The sequence below is a fragment of the Eschscholzia californica genome, unplaced genomic scaffold (genome assembly GCF_041429995.1).
Source record: "Eschscholzia californica isolate CP2 unplaced genomic scaffold, dmEscCali1.0.p SCAF_5, whole genome shotgun sequence".
Lineage (NCBI taxonomy): Eukaryota > Viridiplantae > Streptophyta > Magnoliopsida > Ranunculales > Papaveraceae > Eschscholzia > Eschscholzia californica.
In genome coordinates, this window is record NW_028238472.1 from 16,005,208 (window position 1) to 16,012,997 (window position 7,790).

The 7,790-nt window shown below is 37.8% G+C and overlaps 1 pseudogene; it reads left to right on the forward strand.

Annotated features, from left to right (window-relative positions):
• The first annotated feature begins 14 nt into the window (after nt 1-14).
• LOC147537442 (type III polyketide synthase A pseudogene) lies at nt 15-2,061 on the forward strand (annotated as a pseudogene).
• The last annotated feature ends 5,729 nt before the right edge of the window (nt 2,062-7,790 follow it).

Consider the following 7,790-nt stretch of genomic DNA (forward strand, 5'->3'; position numbering starts at 1 on the left):
ATCTGAAATTAAGGATGTCGATATCAGAGGTTGATGGTAGTGGCAAGGTGACGAGCTGCAGCGACAATGGTGATGATCTAGTCAGTCAACAAGACTCAGTTCATTCAGGTGGACGAGAAGGTAATAAGAAGGCAGCAGTACTGGCGATAAGGAAGGCGTTCCCTAGTCATCTGGTTCCTAAGGAATGCTTGGTTGAAGGTTACTTCTGTGATACTAATTGTGATAATACTGCCATTAAAGAGAAGTTAGAACGTTTGTGCAAGTTCTTCTTAACTATGTGTATATATACCTGTCTGTAGAGGGGGCACTATTTGTAACTGTCAAGGTTTGGGTGATCACAAGTGGTATGAGAGGCGAGCACAACTCCTTAGTGAGAATGAAGGATGTGATAGTCCTACACTTCCATAGCCTTGTGTATAGGAAAGCTCAACCTTAGTACCGAGCCTCTAGGAATAAAAATCCTGTACTGCTGGGGCTTGGTCTCGGTAGCAAAAGTAGACACAATCTCGGCAACTGCCCGGGCTTGGGTCGTCGCAATATGTAAGGTCTACAAATAGCTAACTTGCACAGGTTTGTGTAAGCTAGAAACAAATTAGCCAAACAAGTTATTGACACGTTTCATGAAAACTAAATAGGAAATTGAGTTTTCGGTCTAATTGCGTGTTCCTTTAACTAAAGGGAAATGGGGCCATTCTTGAAAAAAGGACCCTTCCTTCTGAATTCACAAGAGCCCATTCGGTGCGAGCCCACGGAGTTCACAAGAGCTCATTCGGTACGCACCCGCCGAAATTTACTCCAGTAGGCTATTTTTGTGAATTCAGGGCACTCGCACCGAATTCACAAGAGGAGTCTTTTTAACAAGAATGGGGGCTCTATAATTTCCCTTAAGTAAATTGATTGTTACAGAAGTTATGATAAATATACAAACAATCATGTGGTGAAGAACTACGTTTTTAACGAAAAAAATATAACAACTTCACAAGTTTTTTGCAGCAAGATTCAACTAGGAAACGATAGATTTTAGCTATCAATTTCACATTTTTTCCATATAGGTAAGAACACAACTGTTCAGACAAGGTACACAGTAATGTGCAAGGAGAAATTAGACAAGAACCCACAACTGACTAAAGAAGGATCAGCAAGATCAGCGACAATCACGAAAAGGTTTGAAATACAAATGAAGCTTTCATAAAAATGGCTATTGAAGCAAGCCTAGACTGCATTAAAGACTGGTGAAGATCAGTAGATGATATTACTCATATAGTTTACGTGAACGAAATTAGGTTATCAGGAGATCTTTATTACTTGGCCACAAATCTAGGGCTCATAAGCGATGTTGGACGCATAATGCTCCATTTTATTGGGTGTTATGGAGGCGTAACAGGCCTGTGTAGCCAAAGACAGCTGAAAACAACCCGGGTAAGTGCTATTAACAACAGCCCGGATAACCATACTGGGCTACCATCCTCCGAACATGGCCTGTTCTTACGATCTGGTCGGAGCTGCATTACTCGGAGACTGGGCGGCAGCCGCTATTATAGGGATGGACCCATTATCATAGCTAGAAAAACCATTCATGGAGTTGAGTGTTGCAGTCCAACAATTCTTGCCTGGGACACATATAGTAATAGATGGTAGAATAACAGAAGAAGGTATAAACCTCAATCTTGGGAGAGATTTACCACAGAAGATTGAAGAAAATATAGAGGGTTTTTGTAAGACGATGATAGAGAAAGGAGGATTGAAAGAAGATTATGAGTTTAGCAACTTATTTTGGGCAACTCATCCAGGAGGACCAGCAATAGTTAGTTAAAGAGTAAACTCAAATCGAGAGAAGAAAAGCTTAAATGTAGTAGGAAGGCTTTGATGGATTATGGGAATGTTACTAGTAATACAATATTTTATGTAATGGATTATTTGATGGATTGCAACAATAAAAAAAAAAGATTATTTGATGGTGGAGTTCCTTGTGAAGAAGAAGATGGTGGTGGTGAAGGGAGCCGCTGCCACCCGAGGAGGAGTGGGGTTGGCTTTAGCATTTGGTCCTGGTATTACATTTGAAGGAATTCTTGTTCAAAACCTCCTACAATGATTGTTTCGATAAAACAGTTTTATGACTTCACTATGTTGCATATGACATTTTAATTAGGTTGACACCTCTTGAAGCATCCAGTGGCGTATGCAGGATTTACTTTGAGGGGGTTCTAAAAAATCTCTATAAAAAATTGCAGCCACAGAAACATAAGCAAATAATAATATTTTATTGATAAAATTAATAACCCCAAATAATTGATACCAAGAGATTCAAAAACTTAATATTTTAGGCAGGTTTCATACTTTTATAATCCATATATTCATAATTGACCTCTACGAGTTTTCATTGCTTGGAAGTTCTTCATAACCAATCTCCATAGATATATCATTTTCAATGTATATAAACATATTATCACTCAACCATTCATTACTCATCTGATTGCGCAGTTGACTTATAATGATGTTCATTGCTGAAAATGATCTCTCAATTGTAGCAGTTGCCACAGGTAGCACCAGTGCCAAAGTCAAACGCAAATAGACTAATTTATATACTTCATGCATTCCTGCTCTACCATTTTTTAGCAAGGTCACCGATTCCATCTAACTGGGAGAAGTCGTTTTAAAAAAACACATCAACAATGTAATTTTCAAGTTGATCACAAAGTCGCAATGACGTCAAATGAATTTGAATCATTTAGATAAAATTCAACAAGACGCATCAATTTGTTCTGGTCAAAAAGAGAGAATGAATTAGATGGACTTAAAGAAGCAATGCACAAAAGCAACTCTGTGTTGGAGTCAGTGGAATGTGCATTCAGTTCCTGAAGTTGTATATCTATAACAGTGCAAAATACCTCAACTCGATAATGATGAAGAACTATTACTTCTTGTAATAAACGTCTTTTCCGCACTCGAGTTATATATAAAGTTAGCATCCATATCAGTATATATCTATGAACTAGTCTTTCTAAAGTTAGAAAAAACTAAAATCGGTTAGAAAAATTCAATCAATTTTACCTTAAGATCTTACCAATCTACCGAAAATCAAGTGATGTTTAAGAATACATGGAATTATCTTTATTAATTGCTTTCTCCTTCCAACAAAAGGAATAACAAAATTTTCATGCTTGGACTTGAACGCGCGACCACTAGAGTGGTGACGCCATTTTTCATCCACTGAGCCAACAACAACTATTATTAACAACTCACATCTACTTTTTTTTTTTTGTTGAAAGAAACTCACATCTACTTATACAGTTACAATTTTTTTTTTTTTTTACCAAATGTCTATTGAATCATACAAGTTCAGAGGGGTCTATAGACCCCCTAGACCCATGATGAATCCGCTACTCGAAGCATCTATTTTACTTTGGGTTACAAGAATCAAATTTGTTTATTTTGTCTTCAATTGGTTTTAACATTCAAATTGACCAACAACTTTAGTGTATGGTTCAATCCACCAACAACTACTCGCTTCCAATATCAGATTAGGTTTTCATTTTCTTCCTATTTCATATTAGGATTCATATAAATTGGATCACCCGGGCTAAAGATGTCCTGCCTTTCTTATTTTAAGGATTTTAATTTTCTTGTAGCAACTGTATTGATTTATGAGAAAATGACTTGTTGGGTTCAATAAAATATCATAATAATAAAAAAAGCCTCCATTTTTTCCTATTAAGTAGAAATTACTAAAATTTTATGTGTAATCATAGGTAAAGTTTGAAATAATATTGATAATTATCAATTAGGTCATTTTTTTAATTTTTCATTCCCAAAATAACCTTGTCCACTAAAACTCATTCTCTCTCTAAACAAAATACTGAAAATTTAGAGTTGTAGCTAGAGACCAACTACGATCGTCGAATTACGAAGTAATTCGCGGCTAACTTCGATCGGATCCTACAACGGGTTACACATAAGAGTGACAAATTGATCTAGGATATGACTAGTGGGAGTGAGATATAATCATAGGAGTGTCCCATAAACATATCTCATAGGCCTAAAAAGGAATTAGGCAAAGATAGTACAAAAAGGCCAAAAACAGGGTTTTGGGCCTAGGCCGATTCGGGCACTTCTAGGGCTCGGATTGGGCTGATTTTTGGAGGGACTTTTCCTTATGTTATGAACATTAAATCTGCCAATTTTGGCTGGGTTTGGACGTCATCTCCCTAGGGAATTGAGAAAATACCAATAGTTGCTATTTTCGACTATTTCCCTAAATCTTATTCTAAAGGGTGTTTTAGGAAACCTAAAAGGAGGTGGATTCTCATTAGGGTTCTATATAAACACTCTTAGGGCAGAGAATAAGGTGTGGAATTTCTCTCTAAGCTTTCTTACTCTACCACATCAAGTAGAGAGGAGAAAGTGAGCTAATTCCCATTAACTATCTATCTAGTCAAAGAAGAAGGTGTTCTTCTTTCCAACCACCATTGGTGTGCTAGCTATACAACAAGGTGGGAGATCAAATTGATTGCTCGTGTCCCAAGTAGAGGAGCTACACTTGAAGCTTTTGGTCTTCTTCAATCAATTCAACTAGTTCGAGGGAAAAGCGATTAAGGTAATCTACTATCTCCATTAGTTTAATTACTAGTTTTGCATGTGATCCTGGGAATACTAGTGTAGACATTAGATGTCTTATTTCCGCTATAAACACTAGTAGAAGGGTGTAAATCCCTACAGTGGCGTCAGAGCCTCTTGCTATTAACTAGTTTTTGCTAAGAACCGAACTAGTTCATATTAGATATGATTGATAGTTTGATAAATTGAGTTTATAAAAGTATTTTAAAAGTGTTTTAAAACTATTTAAACTCACAATTTGATATTATTGAATGGGATTCAATGAATTTCAAATTGAGAATCAAATTGATGATTAAAAGTGTTTTAAAAACTCAATTTGATTGAATTTCAAACTAATCCATGCTTGATTAAGTTGATAGTTATGTTTAAAAAGTTTTTAAACATAAAATTGATTAATTTTGAATTGGATTCAAAGATTTTTCAAATTGATTTCAAAATTGTTCTTTGAAAAAGTTTCAAAAACCTAGATTTTGATCCAAAATTGGTTTGATTAAGAGTTGTTTTTAAGTTTTGGAAACTTTTGAAAAACAAAAATTTGGAATTTTAGAAGTGTTCTAAAAAGAGTAGTTTTGAGTTTAGGAAACTCCCAAAACAAATTTGAAAAAATTTAAAAGTTTCTAAAAGTTTTGAAAAATTTTAGAAGTGTTCTAAAAAAGAATTTCAAAATTTTAAGAAAAGTTTTAAAATTGGAAAATAGCAACTTAGAGTTGCATAAGAAATTTTTTTTTTTGGAAACTAGGGTTTTGAAAAACCCTAGTGTCCGGCCAGGAAGCTGGCCGGACCAGAAGCTCCTGGATGCGTCCTCTGGACGCGTCCAGAGCAGCTGCTGAGACGCGTCTTGAAGACGCGTCTAGAGCAGCTGTTGGGACGCGTCTTGGAGACGCGACCAGCAGCTGCGGAGGGAGCTTCCTGGACGCGTCTAGGACGCGTCCAGAGCACTCGACCAGACGCGTCTTGGAGACGCGTCTGGGAGGTTCTGGGTGTCTCGGACTAGTCCGAGACACCTAGTGCTGGTCCGGTCCAGCACCAGACACGTCTAGGACGCGTCTGGTACATGGACTAGCGTCCTGGCTCCAGCCAGGACGAGACCAGGCCTTGATAGGCCTCGGCCAGGACATGCCGGCCCTATGGGCCGTGCTATGTCCGGACCTTGTCCGAGCCCTTTTGTGGGCTTGGGCCGGGACTTGTCTAGGACTTGTCCCGGGCTTTTCCGAGGCTTTTCGGACCACGAAAAGGGACCATCATTCGAGTGGGAGTTTTTGCCAAAATTTCTTCCGATTCCAACTAAATAATTCCAAAATCAATCCGGGCCATCCAAGGGCCCAAAACGGATTTCTCTTTAAATTGATTTATGAAATCATTAAGAATCGAACCAATATTTTTTCTGAAATTGACCCGGGCTTTCTCGAGCCCAAAATGGAGTTTTTCTTAAAGATGATTTTAGAAATCATAAAAGATAAAACCGGAACGCACCATTGGTTGAATTCTTCGAATTTAGACTTAAGGTCCGTAATGTGATATGTGATGTCAACAAAAGTATCTCCCAAGATAATCATGCATATATAATTCTTAGCCTTGATATATTATATGATTGCATGTGATGTGAATGCGGGAAACTAGTATGGCCATAGATTTATATCTTTATTCTTGTTTTAAGCACGGATGGGTGCATGCTTTGTAATTAATTTTAATTTCAAGTTTATACGATCTGCGAATCGTTAGAGTCTTGTAATTAGAGTTTAGGGTCAATGAGTCCATTGAAGAAAACTCAAGGATGGAATCCAAAGGCGAGTGGGAGAAATCAATGGAGGTTCAAAGATGGAGATCTAAACGAACCAAAAGGCGAAACAAGAAGAAAACCAAAGGAGATTAGATCTTCTAGGTTAGGGGCCATACTAGGATCCATGTCTGCTTGATTTACTTTCTCGCGCGCATTTACTTACTTATTTACGCTTTATGTCGTGGATGTTAGTTAGGCTAAATAGTTCACTATAACAAACGCCAGACTAGCGTAAAAGTCCCCAAAACGTAATCTTGAGTAATCGCCTATCCAGATTAAGACACTCGTTGCGCCCTTGTTCGAGGAAGGTGGGTCGGCCTTCGCAGAGTACCTCCTCTACCTTGGGACAATGCGGGTAGGTCTATAGAAGAGGCCTACACGTCTAAATGGTTCTACTCAACGAGATCAGCAAGAGAGTCTTGGATACTCGAGGCAAAAGGATAGATTAGTCATTCATTAATGAAATCTATCAACCAAGAGTCATAAGGTATGATCAGTGAAGTAGTTCACTCACCCGGAACGACGGAGTCAAAGGGTAGGGCCTTCGTCCGCTTTACTCCGAAGAACTGGGGTCTTGGAATCACTTATTCAATCGGGGACGATTTTTATTGAATAATGTGGGAAAACTAAGTTTTTCAAAAACGATAACGAGTTTTAAAACTTTGTCATTTCTTTATGTAGTTTTTAAGATGACACATAGAAACGGTTTCAACAATTGAATCACACCTATGGGAGGTGTTGATCCACTTCCTAGAATGGAAGAATGAATCCGAGAATAGTTCTCAGATTCAAAAGGAAGGTCACTAGAATACCCAATCCCAATGTTGACTCATACAAGAGAAGGTCAAAAGCCTTTTGCAAGCAATCGTATAACATTCTCTTTGGAAGAGTAATGGATGCTAGCATAACCATTAAGACAAACTAAGGAAGAAATTCCTACAGAAGTCATAAATGGGGAGGTACGAGACCTCCAAGGCAATCTGAAAGTCATCCTAAGGGAAGACAACAGAATACATCTATCACCCAATTCAGTATCGATTGAACAAAGATAGATAAGACCTTAGATGAGTCACTCAGGTTGTTACGGTCAAACTGAGCAGAACATACGGGAATATCCAATCTAGGAAAGGTTCTTGAGATTTGGTACAAAGAATCTAAGAAAGAGCTCTTGAGATTCAAAAGGGCAAAGGGTCAGTCAAGTGAGGCAAACATTTGATCAAAGAAAAGCAGTTGCCGAGTACATGATCAAGAGTATTCCTCATTACTGTGAATGTTTTCAAACAATGGCTAGACCATTTAAAAGGAAACTACCTTTAGCACCTGGAGGACAAATGGAATAGAATTATGAATTCCGGTTCCGTATCCTTGTTAACAAAGTTAAAAACAAGTATCGTAA